Source organism: Equus quagga, chromosome 6 (genome assembly GCF_021613505.1).
Source record: "Equus quagga isolate Etosha38 chromosome 6, UCLA_HA_Equagga_1.0, whole genome shotgun sequence".
Lineage (NCBI taxonomy): Eukaryota > Metazoa > Chordata > Mammalia > Perissodactyla > Equidae > Equus > Equus quagga.
In genome coordinates this window covers 130,508,083-130,534,942 of record NC_060272.1, presented here as the reverse complement: position 1 = coordinate 130,534,942, position 26,860 = coordinate 130,508,083, and the positions used below count along the sequence as shown (strand labels likewise).

Here is a 26,860-nt window from a genome sequence, read left to right as displayed (position 1 = left end):
TTTTGTCTCCTTGCAAAACATGTAATGTTGTTTATGATGTCGTTTAAACATACAAAATAGTATTGCTGACTGAGATTTGGACCTCCAAATGCATAATCACGGATTTTCACCTACTGAATAAATTTTCCCCAAATGTTCATGGTAAAACGGCTGAATTTAAGCAACATCCTAAATGTTAACTTCAAGGTGATGTTTTAGAACAATGTTTAAGGCAAGATTCCTCAACAGTGGCACCACTGACACTTGAGACCTGATAATTCTTTGCTGTGGGGGCTGTCCTGTGCATTACAGGACGTTGAGCAGCATCCCTGGCCACCCCCCAGTAGACACCAGTAGCACCCTCCTCCTTGTTGTGACAACCAAAAATGTCTCCAGATGCTGCGGAACATGGAATGGGAGGGGCAAAATCGCCTTGAGTTAGGAGCCACTGTTTAAGGTAAATGAACTCTGGGATTCACTTGGGGCCTTTTTCTAGACTCTTCCTTTCTTTTTGTCAGTTTATTTCAACTCTAATCCCAGCTACGCACTTGCAGTATGTGGTCCCTTTTAAAACTCCGATCCTCCCCTGTCTTCTGGCTGGAGCACAGCTCTTCCTGGGGATACTTACGGGTATCCTTAGTCTTTTAGCGGACTGAGCACCAAGCAGCTCTCCTGGTTCCCTTCTCTCTTGGTTTCCTGGCTTCTCCCTCTCAGCCACTGCAGTGGGTCAGAGGAGGAAGAAGGAGTCGGAATTTCTCCTTGTGTCCTCCTCCCCGAGGAATCCAGAAGAGCAGAGAGAGCCCCACAGTCTGATGACTCAGGTGGCAAGGGGAACAGAAAAGGAAGCCTCTATTTCTTTTTGGTTCTCACATCTTCTCCCCTTACCGGCTAGCTAGATCTCCTTCGTAACTTAATTTTTACCCACAATCCTTGGATGAATACCCAGAGTCATGACTGTCCCTGTATTCCTCAGCACACAAGCAATAAGATGCTTCTCAGGAAAGTTCTCTGTGGTCATATTAGTGAGGGCAACGCTGCCTACTGGATCCCTCTCCTGGACACTAGCAATAACCACGAGTCTATTATAGCCTCCAGAAACTCTTCAGATGTCTATTTTTAATCCAGCATTTTCCAGATTAAGTGACTACAGAACCTTCTTACCTCCCCTCCATCTTTTAACAAATATCTATTAACACCCCCAGAACTGGTGTCCCAGGGAATACAGTTTGGGGAATGTTACCTATTAACAACCTACATCTTTTGTAAATTGCCTTCAAAAGCCATTAATGCGTTTGTTCCTTTATTCAAAAAAGCTGCTGAGCATCCCCCATGCCAGGTATTAGGGCTCCAAAGATGATTTGTCCAGCAGCCCCGGGGCGGCAGAGGTGCAGGCGAGTCCAGCTGTCAGCAGCTGTATCAAGGTCTGAGCGAGGTGTTGGGGAAACGAAGGGAGCAGTGATTAATTCTGACACTGGAGTTCTGATCCTCTTCACAGATTCGGCAGTATCCCACTAAGCCTAGAATACAGGACTGGGCCCCTTCCATCCCGTGGGATCAGGGGCTTCTTAGAAAGGCCCGGTCTCAGGCTCCACCTTAGAATGACCGAGTCGGAACCTGTGCTTTAACAAGGGCCCCAGATGATCTTTACGTCCCTCACTGTGTGAGAAGCGCTGCCTGGAAGTGAGCACGCCTTCTGACGAGAATGTAAACAGAACCAAAATGCACTTCTGTGTGGTGTCTCGGCCAAAGGTGGAAAGAACAGGAAGGGAAGACCGGTTGGGGCAAGAAGTGTCGTCTATTCTCTCCTAGCCCTCACTTCGCAGTGGCTGATTCAAGAGGGAAGCCTGCAGGGATGTCATCAGGGAGCCAGGACGGTAAGGAGGCCGTCCCTGTGGGCCTGCCTGCCTAGATGTCTGCTGTGGCCGGGTAGGCTTCCGAAGCACAAGGCACGAGGCACGACGCACACTGGGAAGAGAAGGAGCAGGTTCAGAGGGGAAAGGGATACACCATCTCCGCCGTGGGCCAGGCGAGCGGCCAGCTCAGGGCCACAGAGCCCAGGGCGCAGGGCTCTATATAGAGAACTTGCGGCTTCTTTCTCTTGATCCTCAACACTGGTCAAGGGAGGAGGTGCAGGGAGGTTGATGGTAGCGTCAGGAGGCAAAGACGGGCAGGGCGAGTGTCCCTAGAGGCTGGTAGGAGGTCACGCCCTGGGCACTGGGGGGACGGAACTCTGCAGGCCGCAGAGACTGCAGGCAGAGACTGCAGGCAGCGCAGCCTTGGCCAGGGCCCAGGGGTGGGGAGTGCCCAGGGAAAGGCTCTTCCCACAGACTTGCCTTGTGACGGGTGGGGTGACTAGCCCAGGTGGGAGGTAACTAAGGGGAGGAAACCACATGGATAACCGTGATGAAGGGTAGCAGAATATGCCCACCGAACATATGACTGCAGGAGTTCAGGACACGCCACCCTGAAACACCCTGCTTTGGTATATTGAGCATTTTGAGCTGATGGCACTTGAAAAACAGCAAATGCCAGGAGAGCTTTCTCTGAACTCCCCTTATTTGCCTAAAGACAGATCCTCCTAAAGAAGCTCACTGTCCCACACCCCTCCCCAGAGGTACCATCAAGCAGGGAAGACTGACTCTTATCAGTGGAGAGGAGACTAGAAGTCGACACCACACCCAGAAGACAAACTCCATCACAAACCATAACACCTCCCCTCCATTCTTCTAAGGGCCCATTCTTTCCTAAAAATCACTTCCTTCTGCTAAGAGGCCTACATTCCCCTCCCCTCTCCATATCAAGATGGTATTTAGTCCTGAACTCTGAGCCACCTCGGGGAGTTACTCATTTTCCCCTGGGTGTCTCCCGTGCATACATGTGGCAGATACGTGCGTAAACTTCTGTTTGTTTTTCTGTAGTTAACTGTCTTCTATTACAGGGCTCTCAGCTAAGAACTCAGAAGGTAGAGAGAAAATCATTTTTTGTCTCCTACAACAGCAAAACGAAACAAAATATCGAAATACCATCACCGCCTTTCAGCACATTTCCCTGCCCTGACCCCAGGAGGAGGCCTTACGTGTGATGCATCAGGGGTGCGGGTACGTGCCCTCCAGACGGCCAGAACCCAATGCCTGATTCACCAGGAAGAATTCTTGCTATTTCACTTAAATATTCCAAAGGTAATTCAGGCAGGAATCAGGTAGACAGAGATGAGCTAAGGGAGATGCCATTTCATGTCCCTCCTCAGAGGAAAGGGCCCGAGCACAGGCCCAAAGGCAGGACCACACTCACCTCGGCAGGAACAAGGACATCAGCTTACATGTTCCCTCCGGTCCTGATTAAGCCGGCCTGATGGTGCTTTCCACTCTCCAAGGATACCATTCATACCCTGCGTGTGTCACTGGTGGTAGAGTCCTACACCTGTCCCCAAGGACACGGCTACTTCTGCCTCAACTTATTTTCCAGAAGCCCCCTACAGTTGGCCCCAACTCACCCTGCCTGGAAGACAAGAACTCCCCAGATCTCCGCAGTAGGTACCCAGGGTGACGGGACTCACGATAGCGACCGCACTCCTACCGGCAGCCCTCAGCAGAAGGTCCCTGTGGCACCACCTCCTCCTCTCTTCTGAAGAAAGAGTTAACCTGAGAGTTGTTTGCCAAGGTTCCCGCACTAACCAGGCCCAGGCGCCCAGGAAACGGAAGCCCTGGCTGGGACTTGCCCGCTCAGTCTGGGTCGTTCCTGATAATGTGAGCAGATCATGCCGCACATGTTCTCTTAGAAAAAGCAGATAAAATTCTGGATACAAAAGTAATTCATGCTCATTGTAGAACAATTGGAGTATAAAAAAAATATAAAGGAAAAAAATAAGTACCACCCCTAATTCCACCACCTAAACGCAACCTCTTTGTACATTTTGGTGACTTCCTTACAAGTTCTCTTTTTCTCTGCTCGTGTGTGTATGCTTTTAACATAACTGAGATCGTGATGACCGTAAGTTTCCTGCCTTCCTTTTTCACTTGGCAGCATGTTATAAGCTGTTGCTTATTAAGGTTTGCTGTAATCATCATTAATATTCCATCCCGTCATTCTGTCATTTAGTTAGCCACGTTCCCATAGTGCTTACAGATTTATATTGCACTTCAACCAGGAATGTGCAGAAAACCAGTGGTTCCTATAATCTTTGTTTTTAGCTGAGCTAGTCTCTTGCACAACTTCCCACCTGCTTAATGGGAAAATGAGCAACGAGTCTAACTGAAGAATAACCTGAAGAGGCAATTTAAGGAGGCTGCCTTTAAGGCGTTTATCCTTCTCCACGATCCCATTTTGCATGTCAGAAGCCCCCGTCTTTCTCCTTGTATCCCCTCTGTAACAAACGCTGACCCCTGCTCCCCTCCTTCCCATGGCTGCTGTACTGGCCAGGGCTCCGCGGAAAACAGACGGTTTGCCGAACATGGTGACTGAAGGGTTTGATGAAGGATTATTTACAAAGGTGCTGGCTGGGATGAGGTAACAGATGAGCAATGGCGGAGCACTCAGGGAGTAGCGATGTGGGAGGGCACTAACTTCCCTTGTCCTGAAGGAGCAACAAACAAAGCTGTGGCTGTGGGAGAGAGACTGTCCGACAGGACTGTAGGTGGAGGAGGCGGCCACTGCCCACCTGAGGTCTGGCTGAGAGGGAGCGGGGGAATAATTGTGCTCACATCTCTCTCCTCCTGCTCTCTCCTCTCCTTCCAGTGTCCCGTTACCGGAGCTGAGCTGGAAGGTGGAGCAACAAGGACTCTGCAGAGGTCAGCCTCCCGGTGCGTGGAGCAGGGTGGAGAATGGAGGACGGCGGATCTGCAGTGGCAAATGGAGGATAACCAGCCCACGATTTGTGCTGAAGAGGAAAAAGACAAAAGAAACAAGCACATTAGTAATTTTCAAAATGCTGTACTCGTCCCATTACATATCTATTACTATTATTAATATTTTTATTGAAGTATAATTGACATACATACATATCTCTGTTGGACTTTTATATTGGACTCATTCTCACCTTTATAAATAACAAAAGAGGACGTCTTTCAAACTCTAAATGTTCTGATGAAACTAATGTATATTAAGAGATTCTAATGAGAGGCAGCACAGCCTCTCCCAGAGATTGTATTAAAGTCTCTTTTGGTCGTAAGTTACAGAAACACACTAGAGCTAGCTTAAACTGAAAAAGAAAAATAAAAGAGGAGGAAAGTAGAATTATTAGGAGGCTGGGGCGTCTCCCAGGTGCAGTGGACTTCAGGAACAGACTGGCAGCCTCCATCACTTGTTCCTTCTCCCTGTGCCCCTATTTTGTTCTTCTCTCTGCTCTGTAAACCAGCTTCTTCTATATTTCCAGTCCACACAGCAGAAAAGATGGCCGCCTGGTACTCCCAAGTTCACCACAGTGTAGTCACCAGAGAGGGACTGAACCTTATGTCTTAGTCCCTGTACCAGTCAGGGCCCAATCAGGAGATAGGAACCACACGGCAATTTGAATTGTGAAAGTTTAATGTAAAGAATTATTAACTATGTGAAATAAAATGAAATCAAAAATACTCCTGAGAACAAGATGGACTCTGTGTGGCTAACGGGGACCTCAAAACAAATGGAGCCAAGCAGCCATGACGAGAGCAGGATGCAGCCACGTACTCTGTTCTTGGGAAAACCACCGAATGCACTCTTAAGCTTTCACTCTGCCAAAGCCCCTAACAGCCACCTGGACCTAACCAACAAAACTGTGACCTGCACCAACCGATCAGGACTCAGTGGGCTTGTATCTCTTATTTGCATAAGCAGATCTGAGTGGGAACCTGCACGGAAACTTTTTCTGTAAAGGCATCCCCCTTTTCTTTGTTCTCCCCTGAGCCTACTTTCAGTTTGCTGCCGAAGGCCACATCTCCCCGGTTTGCAAAGTGCATGAGAAAAAAATTTTCCTAACTTAATTCTTATACTGGATATTTTTGTTAACAGCTATAACAGGGATTGCAGTAACAAGGGATCAGCCAGTAGGAAGTAAAGAGAACTCTAGAAAGCACAACAATAGCGGCTCCAAGGCTCAGGGCTGAGCTAGACCATCCAAGATAGAGCCCCCGGCCGCCACCCCATGGCTGAGCTCCAGACTGTTGGAGAGGGCGCGGCTGTGGTTCACTGGATGGAAGAGAAGTCCCTATGTTGCTGCACTGTCAGAACTCGCTAGAAATCCACCCTCTAGGGTGCTTAAGATGTGTTCACTGGAGTCACCCCTCTATAAAACCACCTGTAGTGGGAGTGCCAGGGGAGGCTGCTGGCCTTCGGATGATTCTGGCCACCGTGCACTGGGTGAGATGGATGCTAAAGAAGCCATCTATCCTGGCTTGCATCAGCAGGACCCTGATGTTGAAGAAGTCGCTTGCATTGCAGGAGCTGGATACTGGAGGAGTTGTCCAAGCTGTAGAAGCCAGGTGCCACACGCTACAGGGGCCTGCTGAGCAGAGCACACCAGAATCAGAAAGGAAAATCCCTCCTACAACGACTCTCCAGTGCTCTCTATTAACAAAGCATAACTTTTGTCAGCCGGCGCGGGAAACATTTTAGATGGCCCACTACATTTTACGGAGCAGATAATGAAGGTTGAATTTGGAGCTGAGAGGCAATCGATGACAACTATCACCATCCCAAGTCCATGTGCCCAGAGAAGGAACGATGATTGGTCCAGCTCGTGCCACCCCTGGATTGGTCAGTCACCTGTGCTCAGAATGGAACTGCATTAATAAGAAAGTGGTGAGCATGGAAAAGCAAGTGCAAGAGAGCAAACTGGTCACCAGGTAGCCTCCACTCTCCAAGGGAGAGACACAAGCATTTCAGTCGCTAGAGACGTTGTCTCTCCTCTAGATCAGAGACACTTCAGCAAGCCCCATCATGGTCTCCTCAAGACCACCATTTCCTTTTATTCAAACACGCAGCTCACTAAGCAGCCTGCTGATTTTTCTTCCCTTCTACCCCAATACCAGCTGGAGGACAGATCTTGGGCAGTGGATGCTCATAGTCTGCTGTCTGGAAAGGGATGTCATGCAGTGTGAGCTACTACGTTGGCTGTGATGGCTACCCTAGCCTTGAGAGGAAATCCATCACCATGAGTCTGCTCTTATCTGTGCACTAAGAAAAGCCAGTTTCTGACACTGAGAAGCTAAGCATCAGGTTTTGGCCTCAAGGGACTCAATCAGGTGCTCTCCTGAAGGACCTGCACCCTAGACAACATCGCTGCTGGCACATTCCCCAAGGAAGAACCCTGCAGAACACGGAATTGGGCATGGATGAATAGTATTCTACAAATGTCTAACTAACAATCATTCTCTCGTTGCCGGACTTCCGGGCTGTGTCCAGTCTTTCGCTATTACATGTAATACACGGATGAACGTCTGTGTGATCAGGGTTCTTTTTGCTGTTTTGTTTGTCTTTGTATTTTAAGTGATTCCCTGAGGATAGATCGTAAGAACTGGGAATAAATTGATGTCCTCTTTTTAGGGGGGAGAAGAACGTCAACATTTTAAAGAGACTTGAGGCCCACTGCCCCATGATTTCAGAAATGTGCCAATTTCAGTCCACTAGAGGCATCCTGACTTACACAGACTATTATAGTTTAATATATATATAGTTTATACGTGTGTGCATACATTTGAAATCTCTCTTTTTTACGTTTCTCTAGTTACTATTAGGGTTAGATATCCATGCCCACGTTTGTTGACGTCTTGCCCTCTTTTGAGAGTTCTCTATTCAGCTTCTTCACTATTGAGAAGCATTTTATTTCCATCTCTGGGGAATTTTGTGTCCCAGATTCTTCATTCTGCTCTCTTTTGGATACAAAGGGGCTCTTCCCCCACCTCCAGATCCTTTGGGGATTCTCTTCTGAACTCAAGTTCCTTGGGCATAAGAGGACTGGGCTGGGTGGTAAGAGCTTTGATGAGACTGGAAACAAGGGTGTGGGAGTCAAGCATGAAAAGCTAGTCGAGCTTTCATCCCGGTGGAGAATCTTCAAAGGGAAGGTGCTGGTTTCTATATAGTTTATAGTTTTCTTTCCACTCTCCATATTTTTTTTTTTTTTTTAAGATTGGCACCTGAGCTAACATCTATTGCCAATCTTCTTTTTCTTTTTTTTTCCTTCTTCTCCCCAAAGCCACCTGTAGGTAGTTGTATATTCTAGTTTCAGGTCCTTCTAGTTGTGCTATATGGGAGGCCGCCTCAGCCTGGCTTGATGAGCAGTGCTAGGTCTGTGCCCAGGATCCGAACCCATGAAATCCTGGGCTGCCAAATTAGAACATGCAAACTTAACCACTCAGCCACGGGGCCGGCCCCTCCACTCTCCATTTTTAAACATCCCAGAGGACCTCAACTCTGGGTGTTTTTATTCTCCTTATCTGACTCAAATTGAGTCTCTAAATAAACCGTGCTCCTCTGAGAAGCCTGAGACGTATCTTTGGAGGAAATGTGTCATTTAAAGTGCTTTTCTGAAGTCACGTGATGAATTGTCAGAGCTAGAATCTCTGCGCCACCCTCTGAGCTCTGTGCCTTCTTTAGCTCAGTGGTAGGGGAAAAACTTTCTCTTCTTCCTCCCCCAACGCCTTTCCTTTTTTTAGACTGACACAGAGAGCATGGCTTACCATGAGAAACTTACACACAGGTGGTTAGTATAGGTGACAAGCATAAGACAATTGTGTGTCTAAATAAGCGTGGCATGCGTGGGAGTGCAGGAGGTGACAGCAATTCATTCATGCGAGGAGCGGAGCCTAGTGATGATAATCAAGGGAGCTTTGGGGAGGAGGGACTGCTGGTGGTCACCTTAAATGATGGACAGAGTTTGGAGATATAGTAAAGGAGTCAGCTAAGTTTCTATCAATTTCCATTCTTCTCTCACTGGTACCATCAAGAATCCTGGTTCTCCATGTTGCTGCCAGAGATAGTCACCTGTCCTTCCATCATCCATCTATCCATCCATCCATCCACCTATCTATGCATACATTCATCTGACATTTCATTCATTCATTCTTCCAACGATCCCTCCGTATTTCCATCCATTCTTACACTATCTACCAAGGCCCTCCTCTGTGCAGCATGCGGAAGGCACAAATATTAATAAGACAAGATTCTAGCTTTCAAGGAGCACACAGACTAGTGGTTATCTGGAAAACTTAAAAAACAAAAAGGCAATAATACAGTGCAATAAGTGTACCCTATAGAAGTTTGTTTAAAATATACCTGTACAAGTGTCCCTTTTCCCCAAAAGGCCCCATCTGACCACCCAATCTAAAATAGGTTCTTGTTATTCTTTTTCATAATGTTCTTTTCCTTTAGATCATTTATCACAATTTCTTATTATATACTGACTAGTATGTTTATTTGCTTAATATCTGTCTCCTCTAGTTGACTGGAGGCTCCATGGGGCTTTGTCCTATGTCTGCGTTGCTTGTCATTGATTGCTCAACCCCTGGCCTATTTCTGGCACGTGGCAGGCCTGCAGGAGACAGCCACTGAATGAATTAATAAATAAGCTCTGATCATACCCAGGAATGATTGTTTCTTGCACTAAACCAGTGGTATTCAAAGTGTGATCTTTGGACCAGCAGCATCAACAATTCCTGGGAACTTGCTGGAAGTGAAAATTCTTGGCCCCACCCCAGACCAGAATTTGCATCAGAAACTCTGGGAATGGAGCCCAGCAATTCTTGTTTGAACAAGCCTTCTGAGGGATTCTAACATACACTAAAGTTCAAAATTCTATCCTAAATTGATCAATGGCCATTCTAGTCTGCCTTAAACACCTACAGGGCTGGCCTGGCGGTGTGGTGGTTTAAGTTCATGTGCTCCCCTTTCCTGGCCCAGGATTTGCAGGTCTGGAACCTCAGGCGCAGACCCCTTGTCAAGCCCTGCTATGGCATCATGCCACACAAAATAGAGGAAGATTGGCACAGATGTTAGCTCAGCAACGATCTTCCTCAAGCAAAAAGAGTTAGCTCAGGGCCAGTCTTCCTCACCGAAAAAAAACCACCTATAGAGTTTGGTACAGAGACAAGAGAAAGTACGTCTGAATTGGGTAATACTTCATGAGAAGGGATATTTTCAGGGACACCTGAAGCTAGATGAGCCAGGGAAGGCAATTCAAGTGGAGAACTGTATTCCCAAAGGCACATAGGCACTGATAAGCCTGGCTTTGGGGGGACATCCAAGTAATTCTGTGGGAGGGTCCTGGGGGAATGCAGAGAATGGTCTGAGATGAGGATGGGGATGTAGGCAGGGGTCTTGAATGCCTAGTTGCAAGCATGGGGGTGACAGGGCATCCCATCCCCCCTCCCTACAGCTGTCCCCACCGGCTGATCAGACTTCTGAGAGCTCGCTGCCTGCCTGCCTTCCTCCTTCCTCTTTCCCCTCCTCGTTCTTCTCACATCTCCTCCCTTCCCCTGGGGGTGAGAGAGCCCGGCTCCCAGGCCAACCTCCCCCTCCCCCGCCTGGGACCCGCTGACGTCAGCTGGTCGGGCGGGTCTGGTTTGTGGCTTTGGAGCCAGGCCTGGCCCAGCCTCCTCGGCTGTGGGGGAAAGCCCAGGATGCTGGTGTGCTCAGAGGGAGCCGCCTGGCTGCGGCTAGTGGGGGGCTCGTGGGGGCTTCCAGGGCTCAAAAGAGAGTCCATTCTGCTGGAGACCTGTTGCTCGGGGCGGGGGGAGGTGGCGATGTCAGGGCCCGGGTTTCTGGGAACCCGGCTTGTCACTCAGCACCCCCTCCCCTAGGAGACCTGGCTCCAGGCTGCGCCCTCTCTTCCCGACCACACCGGTGACTCACAGCACGACTGGTCTCCAGGGTCCTCAACTCATTTGTGCCTGGAATTGAGGGAGAGTGATGACAGCCTTAACCACAATAGGTGCTATTTACCAAGCACTTCATGCACTGGCTCATTGAGTCATCTACGCCTTGGAGTTCTCAACTTTATGCAACCCAATACCCCTTTCTTATAATAAATATTTTTCAACACCACCTTTAGCATTCATAAATAATATAACCAACCTACATCACAGTTTCATAATATTAAACCATACAATGCCACGATATAAAGGGAGAAATAAAAAGAACTGTAAAATACAAGACCGTATGTTTCCTGCTTGCTTGGGCAGCACGTATACTAAAATTGGAATGATACAGAGAAGATTAGCAGAGCTCCCACACAAGGACAACACACAAATTCATCAGGTGTTTTCATATTAAAGAAAAAAAGTCTATATTTCAGTGTGGAAATGCTTGGACAGATCCCCATCAGAAGATAGAATGGAGCAGTCATCTGCTCGCACCTAAGACAGCTTCCTGGTGAAGGCACAACAGCTACGTATACAGACATGTCACGTTATTGGCACAAATACCACCAGTACTATTGCCATTCGCTTATGAGTCTCTGCAGCCATGAACCCTCGGCTCAAGTTCCAAATAAATGAGAGTCCAATCTTCCCTTGATTGATGTTATGCACCCCTGCGTTGTGGTTGCCCCTCCAGATCCATTCCACCACCTTCTCCACCCTGCTCTTGGCCTGGGAGCCTGGAACCCACCAACCATACTCATGCCCTCGGGTTTCCTATTGGGTTTGGCCAATGAGACCCCCGGCAGGAGATGAAGTGAGGGAGGAAAGGGAGTTTGGGGTATTTATTTTCCCGCCTATCTCCCTGGCTCTTATCCCTCAACCTAAAATCATTGCTGCTTTCATGGTGGCTATAGTGGGGTGAGTGAGGGCCCCCCAAAATGTGTGTCCACATCCGAATTCCTGGAATCTGACCGGATTTGGAGAAAGGGTCTTTGCAGATGTAATTAAGCATCTTGAGATGAGATTATCCTGGATGATCTGGGTGGGCCCTAAATCCAGTGACAAGCATCTTCATTAGAGCTGGAAGAGATGACACAGAGAAGAGGAGATGGCCATGTAAAGGAGGCAGAGATTGGAGTGACGCAGCCGCAAGCCAAGGTGCACTGGGAGCCACCAGACGCTGAATGAGGCAGGGAAGTGTTCTCCCCTACGGCTTTTGGAGGGACTGTGGCCTTACCAACATCTTGATTTCGGACTTATGGCTCCAGAATTGTGAGTATAAATTTCTGTTGCTGTTTTTTTTTTTGGTTGTCAAGTGATCCTTCATTGAAGTATTTTCCTCTGAGGCTCTTAACTAGCTGGGCATTTCCACGGCACCACTGCTGATGTCATCTATGATGTCATGAGGGTGGTGACCATCAACGTGGCAGCCCACAGACGGGGCAGTCCCCAGGATCTCTTTAAAGGTTTCAGAGAGTTCTCTGGCCAATGACTGGTGCAGCATGTGTTGGGCAATGTTGACAATCTCATCAAAGATGACAATTCCACTGCACTTCATTTTTTTCTGCTTCTTCCTGTCTCTCGGTGGCTCCTTGAGGTCTTTGATGATCAGGGCAGAGGTAGAAGGTACCACCTCAGTCTGAGCCTGTCGGTTCTAGATGGTCAGTTTCACTGTAATCCTCAGACCTTCCAATCACCTACTGCCTTGGCGATGTCATCATCAGCCTTTTTTGGAGACAGACCCAGGGGGCCAATCTAGGGGGCCAGGGCACACATGGCACCGACTTCCCCACGGTGCACCTCAGGTACACGACTTTGATCTCATTGGGGTTGAATTTAGGTGGCATGGTCGGGGTGATGCTGTCGGATGAACCCGGATTGGGGACAACTGAAGAAAGTTGCACCTTGGCCGCCTCTGAGCTGAAAGCCAAAAGCAAATTTCTGTTGTTTTAAGCCACAGAAGTAATGGTCATTTGCTATGGCAGCTCCAGGAAAGGGACACCGTCTGCAACACTCTGCCCACTCTGCAACACTCTCTCCTTTCCTGGGCTGGTGTTCTCGCCTCCCCTCACACCTTGGGTGTTATGGTAGGGACAGCTGTGCTGCTTCCAGCCCTGGGGCTACCCTACCCTGGCTGTCTTCCCCACACCTGTCCATACCTTTATAATTAGTCATTTTGTGAATTGACTCTCCCTGAATTATCCTGACTTGAGTGTGTTGATTCCTGTGGCTCTGGTGTGTGTTGGGAGCCGACTCTTGTCCCAATGGATGTCCTTTGTTTGGTCTGTCCCAAATCTCTTTTCCAGGAATCAACCCTTCCACAGCAAAACCACAAGGATGCGGCGGGACCTGCCGTGTTTCTACAATACGACCCTGGCTCCTGTCACTCGATTGGTCCAGGGACAGGCACCTGACCCATATTTGGACAATAATTTTCTCCTTGGGAATTTTGAAGAGATAGAGATGAGAGAAAAAGAGTTGTCTTAACTCCTCTCCAGCTGATTGGTCCAATAACATACAACGCTTGGGTGCTCTTGGCAGCCATGTTTCCCTCACTGTGCAGAAGCCAAAAGCAGAAGAAGCTGGTCGGATGAGAGAGAAAGAAAGATGAGGAGACTCCCGGTGGCATCTGAATTTCTGGTTCCACTCCATTCCTGAGGCCAGGCTATAATCTAGTTCCTGGTCTCTGTGACATGTCCCTGTAGTGTTGTAATTAAGTTTCCCTTTCTTGCTTAAACTAGTTTAGGTAGATTTTTTGTTATTTACAACCCAAAGAGCTAAGGAATAGTATGAACTTTCTTATCAGATGCATTTGTTCATTCAAGAAATATTTTTGGAGCAACTGCTATGTTCCAGGTATGTGCAAGGTGCTGGAAATTCAATGATGATCAGGATAGATGTGGTATCTATCCTCAGGGACTTTGTACTAGATGGGTAAAAGGCCAGGGCAGGGCAGACATGGAACAAATGTTTGATCTATACGAAGATAGAACAGATTTATGAGAACATAGAACAAGGTTATGAGAACTGACAAGCTGAAGACTGAAGGACTGGCCAGGAAGTGGTGGAAGGAGGTAGGAATTAGGCCGTGGAGGAGGGAGAGCATCCCAGGCAGGAGAAGAGTGTGCGCGATGATAATGCCATCGTGAAGCCAGCATCCTCTGGAGAGAAAGCAACACTTCAGGTGAGTCTGGCCAGCTGAGGGTCCTGGTGTCTCAACTCATCCCACTCCGGGCCCTCAGCTAATGCACTGGTGAGAAGACTCTTTCCCTTCTTCCAGAAGCAGCCCACCAGGGCCCGCTCCCTCCTGTATTGCCTGTTGAGGTATTGCATGGGGAGAAACACAAACCTCTTCCAAGAAGGCCTTGGCGCACTGAACATGATTCGTATATCCATTCTTTCCTTTCCTTCATGACCCTTTGGGCAGAGAATGCCAGCTTTCATCCTAATAGCCATATCCCCCAACTTCCTTACTCCTACGTCAGGGGCAGCAGTGTGCCTGGCTAATTAAACCACGTTTCCCTGTCTTCCCTGAAGATGGGCATGGCTAGCGAGAAGTCAGTGGAAGTGATTGGGTGGAGTTTTGAGAAAGCTATTTAAAGAGATTAACAAGCACCCTCTGCTCTTTCCCCTTATTCCTCCTTGTTCGTCTCTGGGACGTGAACTGGATAGGTGGAGCTCCAGCAGTAATTTTTCATCCATGAGGTGATCTTAAGGATTGAAGTCACATGCTAAGGATGGCAGAGCAGAAGACAGAAGGCGCCCAGCTTCTAGGATCTTGCAAAGTCCCCATATCAGCCTGGTCTGCCTGAAGACAGTTTACCATGTGAGAGGAAAACAAGCCCTTATTTTGTTTAGTCCACTGCTGTTTTGGCTCTCTTACTAGCAGCTGAACACGATTCCTCATTGGCATGACTCTAAAAGCCCTCTCCTAATGCAGTCCTCTCCACCAAACAGCTCCGAGTCTTCATTCAATCATTTGGTCACTCACCCACTGATAACGATCCCGTATTCTAGAGTCAGATGAGAGTATGTATAAGGGTGTTGTAAATACCAACGCGTTAAACACGTATTAGACTGTGTTCTTCTTATTTTTATTAATATTATGATTTATTGTTATTCAAGTGTCACAATTAAGGAGCTTTTCGTATGCGGTATGCAATTTGCCAGAGGGAAACTCCTGTTAAGTGGTGTGAACTATTGAAACCCAGTGATATTTGATATTAAAAATAAAAGAAGCAAGAGGTGACCTAGTGCGAGGGTTTCCAAACTTTAGCACGCACAGAGAAAAACTTGGGGATCTTATGAAAATGCAGGTTCAGTCTCAGAGGGTCCTGGGTGAGGCCTGAGAGTCTGCATTTCTCACAAGCTCCTAGGTGATGCTGCTTGCCCTGGACCCTTGAATAGCAGCGACCTAGGAGATCTTTCCAGGTGCTGGGGAAAGAAATGATGAGAGAGGAGAAAGGGAAGCTGAGAGCAGAGAGGAGAGAATTTCTGAAAATGGGAAACGAAGTTATTTAGCAGCTCTACCCTCAAGCAGGTTAGTAACTTAATTAATAAAAGCCAGGGCCTGTGCATACATTATTTATTTGATTCTTAAAACTTTATATAAGAAGAATTATCATCTTTATTCTACAGTTGAGAAAATAAGTGGAAGCTCAGAGAAGTTAAGGGACGTACCCAAAGTCACACAGCAGGTCAGCGGCAGGGTTAGGATTAGGACCTAGGTGTTTCAGAGGCCAGAGCTGTAGTTCTTTCGAGGCTCCCTGCTGAAATTCCAGGGGGAAGCTTCGTCGTTTTGCCGAATTATTCCTCCTCACCCCAGAAATGCTGGTCAGGAGAGGAGGACTAGGCCGCCCGGGGAACCAGGCCCACCGGTGTTGAATCTGTTTGGCTCCACTCTCATCTGTCCAAAAGGCTTTCTGTGGCTGCGAGCTTTGTTTTCAGACACCGGGGCCCCAGGACTGGGAAGTGGGAGGGGTGCTGATGGGATGTTTACAAGTTCTATCGGACAGTTTCCACTTTGTAAACTCAGTCTCCTGTCTGCAGGTTGCGTGTTCCAGAGCAGCCTGGGCTGCTGGCCTCCTGGGAGGTGGGAGGCATTCCTGCTCCGGCTCTGACCTGGGACCTGCACCCTCTCCCTGGATGCCTGAGGCCTTCCAGGGACCCCTAAAACCTGACAGTTTGGGCCAGCAATTGGCAAACTGGCAAGTGCCGGGTCCCAGTGAGGCCCCTGGTTTCCTCCCCAAATAGGAAGTAAATGGGCATTTTGTGTCCCCACTCAGGCAGAGCCTCTGGATGGCCTCCCCCCACCGGTGCTTCCCCGACTCCCAGGGCTCTGGCATAAATCGGAGCCATTTCCTTCTCCGGTTTCCCACCTGTGACTAGCCTTTGTCTAATTTCACCACTGTGAGGACCAGGGGAGGGTTCCTTGGACAATAAATCTTTCATCGGGAAGGTGGTTTTATCATTTGAAAGGATGATGTTAAAGAAAGAGAGGACATAAGTGACTAATGTGCTCAGGGGATGGTGAAAAGGAAGAGCTCAGGGTGACCAGAAAGGGGTCAGGCTGGGATGGCAGAGCAGGGCTGAGGAGGAGCAGGTGGAGAGAATCAGGGAGGCACATCAGGAATGCCAGTCCAACACCTGACTGCAGAAAAGGGGCAAAGAGCTTCCTGGTTAGAAGAGAAACCAGGACCCGTGGTGTGGCTCCCTCTCCTCTCCAGAGCACAGGCTGTGGTCTGCTTTGACGTCAGCTCCCGGATGCGCCCAGGTTATTGGACACGTTGCTTTCAGATCTGGGCCAGCTGGGGAGGGAAGGGGCAATGGGGGCAGCCCTCTCACTGAAGGATGCCCAGAGGTACCTGGTGTGGAACATCTGCAGGGTGAGCCAAGATCATCCTCCAGCCTTCAGCCCTTCAGGGATGTTTCCCAGCCCAGGCTCCCACTCCTGGCTCGTTTCTGAGACAGCATCGGCATTCCCAGGGCACTGATGGCCAAAGCCACCAGGGGGCTGCCACATGGAATGGTGTTGGTATCCCAGGTCACCCTCACTCTGGCTGATCGGGCCCTAGAAGCAGAGGAAATCCAAGAAAACCCTCTCTGGAGCCTATGGACTCTACTGTCTCCCAGCCACCACAATCTTTGGGACCATGCTGCTCCAAATGGTTGACAATACTTGCTGCCTCCACTTTCTGGATTCCCATTCTCCCAGAACTCTACAGTCTAGCTTCTGCCCCACCCCACCCCACTGAAACTGCTCCTACCAATGGTGTCAACAGCCTGACACCAAATCCAGGGGTCACTTCCCAGTTTTTACTTTTTCTCTGAGCCATCTGCCTGCTGATTATAATCCTTTCTTCTCAAAAATCTCAGTTCTAGGGGTTCTTAACCAGGGATCCATGAGTCCCTAGATAGTCTTCAGGAAGAAACAAAATGCAGTCCCTGAAACTGTTACACAAAGTGCTATGCAAATGTGCATTTTCCTAGGGAGGCTGGTCCAAGGGCATTCATTGGAGTCTCAAAGGGATCATTGATGTGCCCAAATGCTAAGAACCGGTGCCCTTAAAACCTGTACTGGCCAGGATTAGGTTCTTCTGGGAGTGGTCCGAGATAGCAGCGGCTGATTTGTCTTTCATGGGTACAGAGGTAAGTCATCAGAGCAGGAATGGTGGCTCTGACCTGCAAAGTCCTCAGGAACTCAGGCTCTTTCTGGTTCTGTCTGCCAACCCCAGAGTGTAGCCTTCAACTTCGTGGTCCAAAATGGCGGCATCTCATGCTCCACGCAGCCTGTTGGAGGGAAGGGCAAAGAAAAGTGTAAAGAACATTCTCCTGCTGTCTCCCAAAGATTCCTGGGAGCTGCTTTGTGACCTTCCCACTTTTATATTATTGGCCCAAACTTAGTCACATGGTCATAGCTATCTGCAGAGAGGCTGGGAAGTGCCTTATCCTGAGCAGTTGCGTCCCCAGCTAAAACTTCTATCGCCATAAACGAAGGGGAGGATGGATATTGGCGGACAGCTTCCATGACACCATCAATGATGGATACCATGGGCTGGTCCACACAGCATCCCTGTCCACTTCCTTCCACTATATTAAAGCTGGGAAGCCACACTTCCTAGACTCTCTTGCAGCTGGCATTTCAAATGTGATTTAGGAATTGCCAATTAAAGAAACTTACGTGAAACTTGAACTTAAGTGGGAAGAGGCAGCAGGTGAGGCATCAGTTTTGCTCATGAGGATCATGGCACAATGGTTTCACAGTCACCGGCTTCCTGTTCAGCAGCTTCCCACAGCAGTAGCGGTGGTGGTTTCTTTCCCGGTCATGATGGCAGAGGTGTGGTGATTCTGAGGGCTCACGGTTATCTTTGGAAGCTCCATTCTAAGTGTAGTCCAGCCCTTCCAGCAATGTTTTTCACCAGAGCTTCTCAAACCTTAATGTTTGTGTGAATGGCCTGGGGATCCAGCTAAAGGGTAGCTTCTGGTTCAGTAGATCTGGAGTGAGATCTCAGATGTGCATTTCCAACAAGCTCCTCGGTAAGGTCTGATAGTTAAGATGGAATTTCCAGGAGCTCAGTCCTAGGATGGCCTCTGCTCACCTATACCTGGTCGTAAATTCCTTTCCGCTTCAACTACCTGATGATGGTTTCTGATTCTCCTAATTCCATGGCTGTTTCTTCCTTGTACCTCTTAAGGGATCTTCTTCCTGTGCTTGTCCCTTAATATTGGTGTACCCCAGGACTCAGGCTTAGGCTCTTTCTACAAACTCTTCCTGGGTGAGCTCCTCCATTCTCCAGGCTTCGATCACTACCTAAATGTTTCTCCATTCCCTGTCTCCCATCTGCACTCTCTCCTGAGCTCTGATTCCAGTACCCACACCTGACCACAGCGGAGCTCTACAGATAAGCAGGGCAGGAAAGAAAGCTTCTGTGGTCAAACAAGTTTGGCAAATGCTGGGTTAAGCAAAATGAAAGGTATTTCCTTGCTGAGGTACTTTTAGCACTGTTAATACGCGAAGACGCACTGCAAATCTTCCAAGAGAAGACATGGAATGCCCAGTATTTCTTCAACTTATTTGACACTTGTCTTGGACACAGTCTATACGTTTTCTCAAATTCTCTCAGTGCTGCCTGAATCCTGAACCCCTGGCCTTTTGCTTTCCCTTAACTGCTGCGGCAGTGGCCAGCTGTGCAGTTTTGTGGCCAACCAGCTGCTCCTCCCTGCATCTTGCATCGCTTCCCGTCCCTCCCACCTCACTTCCGTTTTACATCCTTCTTGAGGCTTTGGGTTTGCACTTCCATAAAAAGCATCAGCATATAGTCCTTGCCTCAGGCTCTGTTTCCTAGGGAATCTGGGCTAGTACCACCTTCAACAGACCTCCCCTCCTCCTTTTTTTCTTGAATATTGAAGCTCCTGGAACTTGGGTTTTTAGAAGAAGCTTTGGAAATGCTGTGTTGGTCATCTTTCCCTGTATATCTATCTATAGGCACCTGAGATTCAGCATGTCTGAGACAGAATCAATCCATCATCCTTTATAACTGTTCCGTCTCTGGTCTTACCTGTCTTAGTGACTGGCACCACATTTGTACATCATGCAGGCTACTGGATGTCATTCTTGACTCCTTTTCCTCTTTCATCCCGTCTGTCACCTCCTCCTCCTTCCTCCTTTCTTCTCATCTGACTAACAATTATTTATTCTTAAAGAGGCAGTGTAAGTACCATCTTCTTACCCCATCTCCCTGGTCTGTTGAGCTCTCATAGGCCCCTGAACTTGTCTCTCTTTTAGTACTTATCACACTTTATGATAATTGATTTTTTTTCTTTTTTTAAAAAATGAATCTCTCTCCCCCACCACCTTTGGCATCTTATTCAGCTCTTAATCTCCAGCACCTAGGATAGAGAACTAACTGATTGATTGATTGACTGATAGATGGCAGTGAATGAGGTAGGTGGCAGAGAGAAAACTCAAGTTTGTAAGTCTTCTGTCGGAAGAACAGTAATTTCCCCTCTACCCTGAGTTCTTACTGAGGTCTCTGTAATAAAAGACAGATTAACTAGAGAAAAAAAACAGAAGTTTATGAACATGTCTGCCACATGTATGTACGGGAGACACCCAGGGGAAAATGAGTAACTCCCTGCGGTGGCTCAGAATTCAGGACTAAATACCATCTTGATATGGAGAGGGGAGGGGAATGTAGGCCTCTTAGCAGAAGGAAGTGATTTTTAGGAAAGACGAATGGGCCCTTAGAAGAATGGAGGGGAGGTGTGATGTTTTGTGATGGAGTTTGTCTTCTGGGTATGGTGTCGACTCCTAGTCTCCTCTCCTCTGATAAGAGTCAGTCTTCCCTGGTCCATGGTACCTCTGGGGAGGGGATGTGGAACAAGTGAGTCCCTTTAGGAGGATCTGTCTTTAGACAAATAGGGGGAGTTTTTCAAGTGCCATCAGCTCAAAATGTTCAATACACAAAGTGGGGTGTTTCAGGGTTGCGTGTCCTGAACTCCTGCAGTAGTATTTTCGGGGGGCGTATTCTGTTACCCTTCAGCCTTCAACTGAAGAGGAAATGTTCGGAGATAGTGAGAAATACATGTTTGTTCTGCTTTGGGTTAAAGTGGCTGGAAACTACATTTCATAGTAGGCTCCAAAGCACCACTCAAAGGCTCTTGAGAAAGCATGAAGCAGGCCACTGCCACACACGCCAGCACGGCCACAGGCGCCCTGCTCCTGAGGAGGCACTCGCACTCAGGATCGGCACTTGCAGGAAGCTGAGAGTGACCGCCTCCTGAAATTTTGGGTCCTCAGTTCCTAACGCGTCTCATCGTAGCTCTGGTCCTGCCAGGACTTAAGCCGGGGGTCCCACCACTGACTCATGCTGAAGATCCGAAATTCACATCCCATGTGAAATAAAGTTCCATTGAGGGGAGTGCGCTCCTCCGCAGGGTTGCTGCAACAATGTATCACAAACCAGGTGGCTTAAAAATTTATTCTTTCACAGTCCTGGAGGTTAGCGGTCTGAAACCAAGGTGTCAACAGTGCTGGTTCCCTCTGAGGACTCTGCAGGAGAGTCTGTCCCCTGGCCCTGTCTTAGTTCCCATGAGAGCTGGCAATCGCCGCATTCCTTGGCTTGTAGATGCGTCACTCCAGTCTCTGCCTCTGTCTTCACACGGCCTTCTCTGTCTGTCTGTCTTCACGTGACTGCCTTCTTACAAGGACACCAGTCAAATCAGATTAGGGGCCAATCCTACTTCCAGTGTGACCTCATCTTAACTAATTATAGCTGCAGTGACCCTATTTCCAAATAAGGTCACAAAGGAGGTAGTTGTCCTTAGCACTTCAACTTATTTTTTGGGGGGCGAGACACAATTCAACCCATAACAGGGTGAAAAACCGAATTTTAATTTACATCAATTTGTGAGAGCTGTTTTGTTCTAATTATCCTTCTTTCTGTTTAGAGCAGGGGTCAGGAGCTGGGGACCCAGGGCCGAATTTGGCTCCCAGGCATGTCTATTAGGTCAGGGTCTCCACCATTCCCTGCTGTCTTCACTGGCCACTTCACAGGTTTGAGTCACCTGAGTGGCCCTTGAAGGCACGTGCATAAGTGACCCTTGGTTTCAAACGTGCTGTCTCAGAGAGTGTCGTCCCTGTTTTACCATCTTAGCCTCAGAACCACCCTGAGAGGCAGAACAAAGGCTGTTCCCATTTCACTGACCAGGAGACCGAGGCTCAGAAAGTGAAGGTGATCTGCCCGGATCACACAGTTAGTGGTAGCGCAGTTGGGTCTCCAGCTCGGGCCTCCAGCCTCTCAGCCCAGCTTACACCCCGAGCAGGTCCACATTTCCATGTCCCAGTGCTGCCAGGCTGCAGTGGGCTCTCGTGACCCTCCCTCCCTGTTTCCCCAGCTAGATCTTCAGAGTAGCAAATGCTACTAGCATCCTTGAGTCTTAGAGACTTTTTTTTTTTTTGAGGAAGACTGGCCCTGAGCTAACATCTGTGCCCATCTTCCTCTATTTTATATGTGGGACGCCTGCCACAGCATGGCTTGATAAGTGGTACATAGATCTGCACCCGGGATTTGAACCAGCGAACCCTGGGCTGCCGAAGCAGAGGGAGTGAGTTTAACTGCTGCACCACCGGGCTGGCCCCATTAGAGACTTTCTTGAAGCAGACACATTCCAGAGGTGAAAGCTTTGCAAGTGTTTCTCCCAGAGAGAAGAAAGTATAATAACGTGTGGAGTTAAGGACAGTCTGATTTGAGCTTGGGCAAACTTTCCTTCTCCAAGTGTGCAAGAAAAAAGGAGTGAATGGACCAGATGTGGAACAACCTTCAGGAGAGACTAGGGGTTCAGCCCATCCCACTAGCCTGCCCCACCCCCCCCCCCGTTTGGAGAAGTCGCCTTCATAGAGGGCAGGGGTTCTTAGACTTTCCTTTTGGTTGCTCTTTTGAGAACTGGATACTTTTTCTGGATCCTCTTCCTAGAAAGATGCACTTACAAATGTAAGAAGATGGAACAAAACTACTCAGTATCTATGCTTGGTATTCTGAAATTTCATCATAATTATTCTAGGCATGGGTCTTATTATTCATTATTATTGGTTTATTCTTGGTGCTCAGCGGGCCATCTCAATGTGAAAGCTATGCTTGTCTTCCCTTCTAGGAAATACACCATTGTTTCTTTCTTTCTTTTCCCCCCTCCATTCCCTCTGCTCTCTTATTCTGGAATTCCTATTAAATAAGATGATGGAACTTCTGGATCCACCCTCCACATTTCCTAACTTTTCTTTGTACCCCTACCCTGTTCTGTTGAATCACATTTCAGAAGAATTTCTCTGCTTGATCTTTCAACTCTGTTATTCACTCTTCAGCCATATCTATTTTGTGATTCAGCCCATTGAATTTTTATTTGGAAAACCAAGTTCTTCAATTTCCAACATCTCCAGTAGATTCTTTTCAATAGGTGAAATATCCTTTCATATTTCTTGTGAAGATGGTAATTACACTTAATCTGAAGTCTTGTGCTTTAGTACTTATTAATTCTGTTTCTTGGATGTTAGTTTTTCCGATGGTGGATTTTGATGGCCCTGTTGCATAGTCCTGACTTTACTCAAATGTGTCATAATTCTAGACGTTTGTTCATCTTTTAATTGTGCATTCTTGTTCTTGTCTGTTCTGTTTACTGAGCCTACAAGTAGTAACTTTGTGGGTGGAGTGGAATGTGCTGGTTGGGTGTAGATGGGGGTGAATGCAAGGCAGAAGAGGGTATGGCAGTTCTCTTCCCCTCCTGGGCATTAGTTGTCGTCTTGGGCAAGGCCCTGCCTCCGGCCCAAGAGCCACCCTCGCTGGTTTGGTCTGAGGCAAATCCTCCTGCAGCTGATTGGTACAAACATGGAGAGAAGTTAGGGGATATCTTCATCAGATACTCCAAATGCAGTTTCCAAGTTAACCACCCAAGCCATCGGCCAGGGCCCTCTTCTTTTTATATGCATTAACTCTGAAATTGAAGTTCTCTCTGAACATCTCTACTGTTGTGCCAGTCATCTTCACATAATTTTTTTTTAAGTGTCAGTCTTTTCGTTATTATCTGCCTTTGGTGTTAAACTTAGAATGGCCTTCCATACTCCCCTCACTTCCAAAATTATCAATATTCATCTATTTTCTTCTTTTACTATTTTTGCGATTTCACATTTTACATCCAAATCTTTCAGCCATCTGGATTGTATTCTGATGCCAGCCATGTCTTGGAGCTCTAACCCAATTTTTTTCCTAATGGTGAGTCAGTTGTGCCCACCATGCTTTCCATGTGTGGGCTTTTAAAAAGGCGGCTCAACCCCCAGAGCTCCATAAAAGCCCAGGAGTTAAGAATAGAAAAGCGAGGACTCTAACTCAGTCAGATCCCAATCTCTGCTCCATTACCGGGGACTCGCTCAGGTCTCCTGGGGGTGGAGGTGGGGAAGCTCCAGCCAATGATGTAAAGCTGGGCTGATGCCGTGGGAGGCAGACTTGCAGATAACCCTCCAGAGGAGGTTAACCGTTGCTGTGTCCTTGTCACTGGGCATGGCCTCATGGGAAACCGTTGTTCAGCCTTGCAAGAAACTCCAGGGGCCCCAAGCTCCTCTCCTTACCTGTACTTTCTTTCTTTCCTTAACCCCTAGGTCCTTTCCCCACAGGTCACTCCAAGTCCGGCTCATGCTGCTCCCCTGTGAAGCCTGCCCGGACACGCCTGGGAAAGCTTAGGTGCTGCTCCTCTGCGGCCCCAAGGCATTTTGCACGGATCTCTAGTGCAGTTTGTGCAATTGTTTGTTGATGTGTTCTGTCACGGATGAATAAATTAGTTAACAAGTAAACTAAGTTACCAGGCATGAAGGATGCGATCTGCCAGGCACAGGGGGAAAAAATCCCAAAGGATATGGAGTTGCCGTCACCCCCGGAGACATGTTCATCTGTGACATGTGTTGAGGCTCAGGTGTTCGTGGCACAGTGGTTGGCACCATAAAGCAGCTGTGACTTTGATTAGGCTGCCTAATAAAATAGCTAAGGAGTCTCTTCTTCTCTGACCAAGGGTCAGGTCCTGGAGACGCCAGGAGACTCAGCTTTGTCTCTTTCCTCGGGGGGCTGATAACCTAGTGTGTAAGCGTGTAGATAGAGTCTCGGAAGAAACGTTAGGAAGGGAAGAATCAGGAACCAATAAACCTTCAAAGAGAACAGGGATGCAGCCGAGTTGGAGAATGCTCCCTCGTCCATCAAATATGTGCACCAGCCGCAAACCGGCATCTCCTGTGTGCAGAACACGTGTGCAGCTCCGAACTCTTAACACGCTTTATCTCATTTGATCCTCATGAAAGCCCAGTGGCATTATCAGTTCTACTTCGTAGATGAGGAAACTGACTTACAGAGAGCTGAAATGTTTTACTGCAGTCCCAGCGAGGAAGCCACAAGCAGAAGCCCAGGTAGGGAAGAGGTTAACCTCTGACAGGAGAGGGGCCTGATCTTTGGCCATCTGTACTCCCTCCTTCTGCTTGGCATATCTGGTACAGAGGAACAGAATTTTCAGTTTTGTTCTCTGAGCCTCGGCTCTTACAGTTTGCTCTGCCTGCCCTGCCCTTCACAGCCCTTCTCTGCTGGTGGACTCTTAGTTTTCCTTTCAAGGCCAGCTCCTGTGTCCTGTCCCTGGGAGGATAGCTTCTCAGTCCTCCTCCCCTTCCTGCAGCCCCTAGACAGAGACCAGCCGAGCTCAGTTCCCACTTTGATGATCTATCTCCTCAAAGCCTGCCTTCCCCAGGCTGTGGCTCCCGTCTCCAGGGAGAGAAACAAATTCCTTTTTGGTCTCTCAGGGCCTAACACAGGGTCTGGCACACAGGCTTGTGAAATAATCGCAGGAAGAAAACCAACATTTTTCATGCACAGTCGATGTGTCAGTCTTGGAGTCTGGGACTGTTCAGAATGTGTCCCTCTGCATCCTCACCTGAAGACTGGGAGAGACACAGCCAACAACCACAAGAATGCTCATTCCTTTGACTTGTCTTTCGTACTAGTTCCTTGTGTATTATCATATTTTTTTCAAAAGATATTTTACACTTTGAGAATTAATTAAGAGAGAATTTCTTAAAACACACATAACACATAATTTTTTTTTCTAAAGATTGGCACCTGAGCCAACAACTTGCCAATCTTTTTTTTTTCTTTTGCTCCCCAAATCCCCCCAGTAGATAGTTGTATACTTTTAGTTTTGGGTCCTTCTAGTTGTGGCATGTGGGATGCCGCTTCAACATGGCCTGATGAATAGTGCCATGTCCAAGCCCAGGACCTGAACTGGTGAAACCCTGGGCCGCCAAAGCAGAGTGTGCGAACTTAACCACTCGGCCACAGGGCTGGCCCCAACATAACACATAATTTATCCTCTCAACCATTTTCAAGTGTAGAGTCCAGCAGTGTTTAGTATATTCACATTGTTGTGCGATATACAAGATGCACATTTTCATCTTGCAAAACTGAAACTCTAGACCCATTAAAAACAAGAACTCCTCCTTCCCCATTCCTCCCAGTGCCAAGAAGCGATGATTCCACTTTCTGTTTCTATTAATTTGACTATTCTAGATACCCTATGTAAGTGGAATCATGTACCAGTTGACCTTTTCTGACTGGCTTATTTCAGTTAGCATGTCTTCAAGGTTCATTCATTTGTAGCATGTGTCAGAATTTCCTTCCTTTTTAAGGCTGCATAATTTTCCATTCTGGTGTAGTTTTTTTGTTTTTGTTTGTTTGTTTAATTTTCAACCTTTCTATTGCTTTTCAGTTTCTGGTTTTGCTATTACCTCCTCGTTTTAGTGCATTGTGATTAGAGAATGTTATCTGTGCTCATTTTACTTTTTGAAATGCATTGAGACTTTTTTTGTTTGTCTCTTTTTTGTGACCTTACATGTAGTCATTTGTTAATGATCCATGGACAGTTTCAAAGAGTAGGTTCTAGGTTCTCAAGGTATGAGGTTTCATATCTTTTAATTCTATCTACCTTACAAATTTAACAAACCAAGTCCTCTACATCCTGACTTATTGTCTGGTTTATTGATCAGTCATGGGCTAAGAGAGGTGAATTAAATTTTTCTACTGTTACTGTATTTCTGTCCATTTCTCCATGTATTTCCTATTGTTTTGCTTTATGAATTCTGATGCTGTATTATTCTGTGCGTAAATATTTATGACAGATCTTCACTGTGGCTCTCAGCCATTATCATTGTAACAGTTTCTCCTGTGTTTTGTTTTCTGATTTTCTGTGAATCCAAGCGTGTCTGACATTAATACAATAACCTTTGTTTTCTTGTTGCTTGTATTTGCATGTATTGAATTTGTTTTTCTTGTCTATTTTTTCCTACTCTTTTGCTTTCAGTCTCTCTGAGAAATGCTATTTTAGATGTCTGTCTTGCGCATGGCACTAGCCGGCTTTCATTTTGTGACTCGACGAGCTGTGTCTAAAGGGTGAAATTACCAGGCCAAGGTTAAAGAAAGCTTTTACAGCTCTTGGGCCCCTTTTGCAGCTTTTGTGCTTCTTCACTAGTTGGA

The 26,860-nt window shown here is 47.5% G+C and overlaps 1 long non-coding RNA gene, 1 other non-coding gene and 1 pseudogene across 3 annotated transcripts; 2 read left to right on the top strand and 1 right to left on the bottom strand.

Moving 5' to 3' along the window:
- The first annotated feature begins 1,734 nt into the window (after nucleotides 1–1,734).
- LOC124241223 (uncharacterized) lies at nucleotides 1,735–5,458 on the top strand. Of its 2 annotated transcripts, none has more exons than XR_006889147.1 (3): nucleotides 1,735–1,853; nucleotides 2,977–3,077; nucleotides 4,714–5,458. It is a non-coding gene; the product is annotated as an uncharacterized LOC124241223 (long non-coding RNA). The 2 variants fall into 2 exon arrangements; XR_006889148.1 differs by having other exon boundaries at nucleotides 2,977–3,158.
- Nucleotides 5,459–11,117: 5,659 nt separating this feature from the next.
- Nucleotides 11,118–11,220, top strand: LOC124241417 (U6 spliceosomal RNA). The gene has a single exon (XR_006889199.1). It is a non-coding gene; the product is annotated as a U6 spliceosomal RNA (small nuclear RNA).
- A 942-nt stretch (nucleotides 11,221–12,162) lies between these two features.
- On the bottom strand, nucleotides 12,163–12,729 carry LOC124241222 (60S ribosomal protein L12-like; annotated as a pseudogene).
- Nucleotides 12,730–26,860: the final 14,131 nt, after the last annotated feature.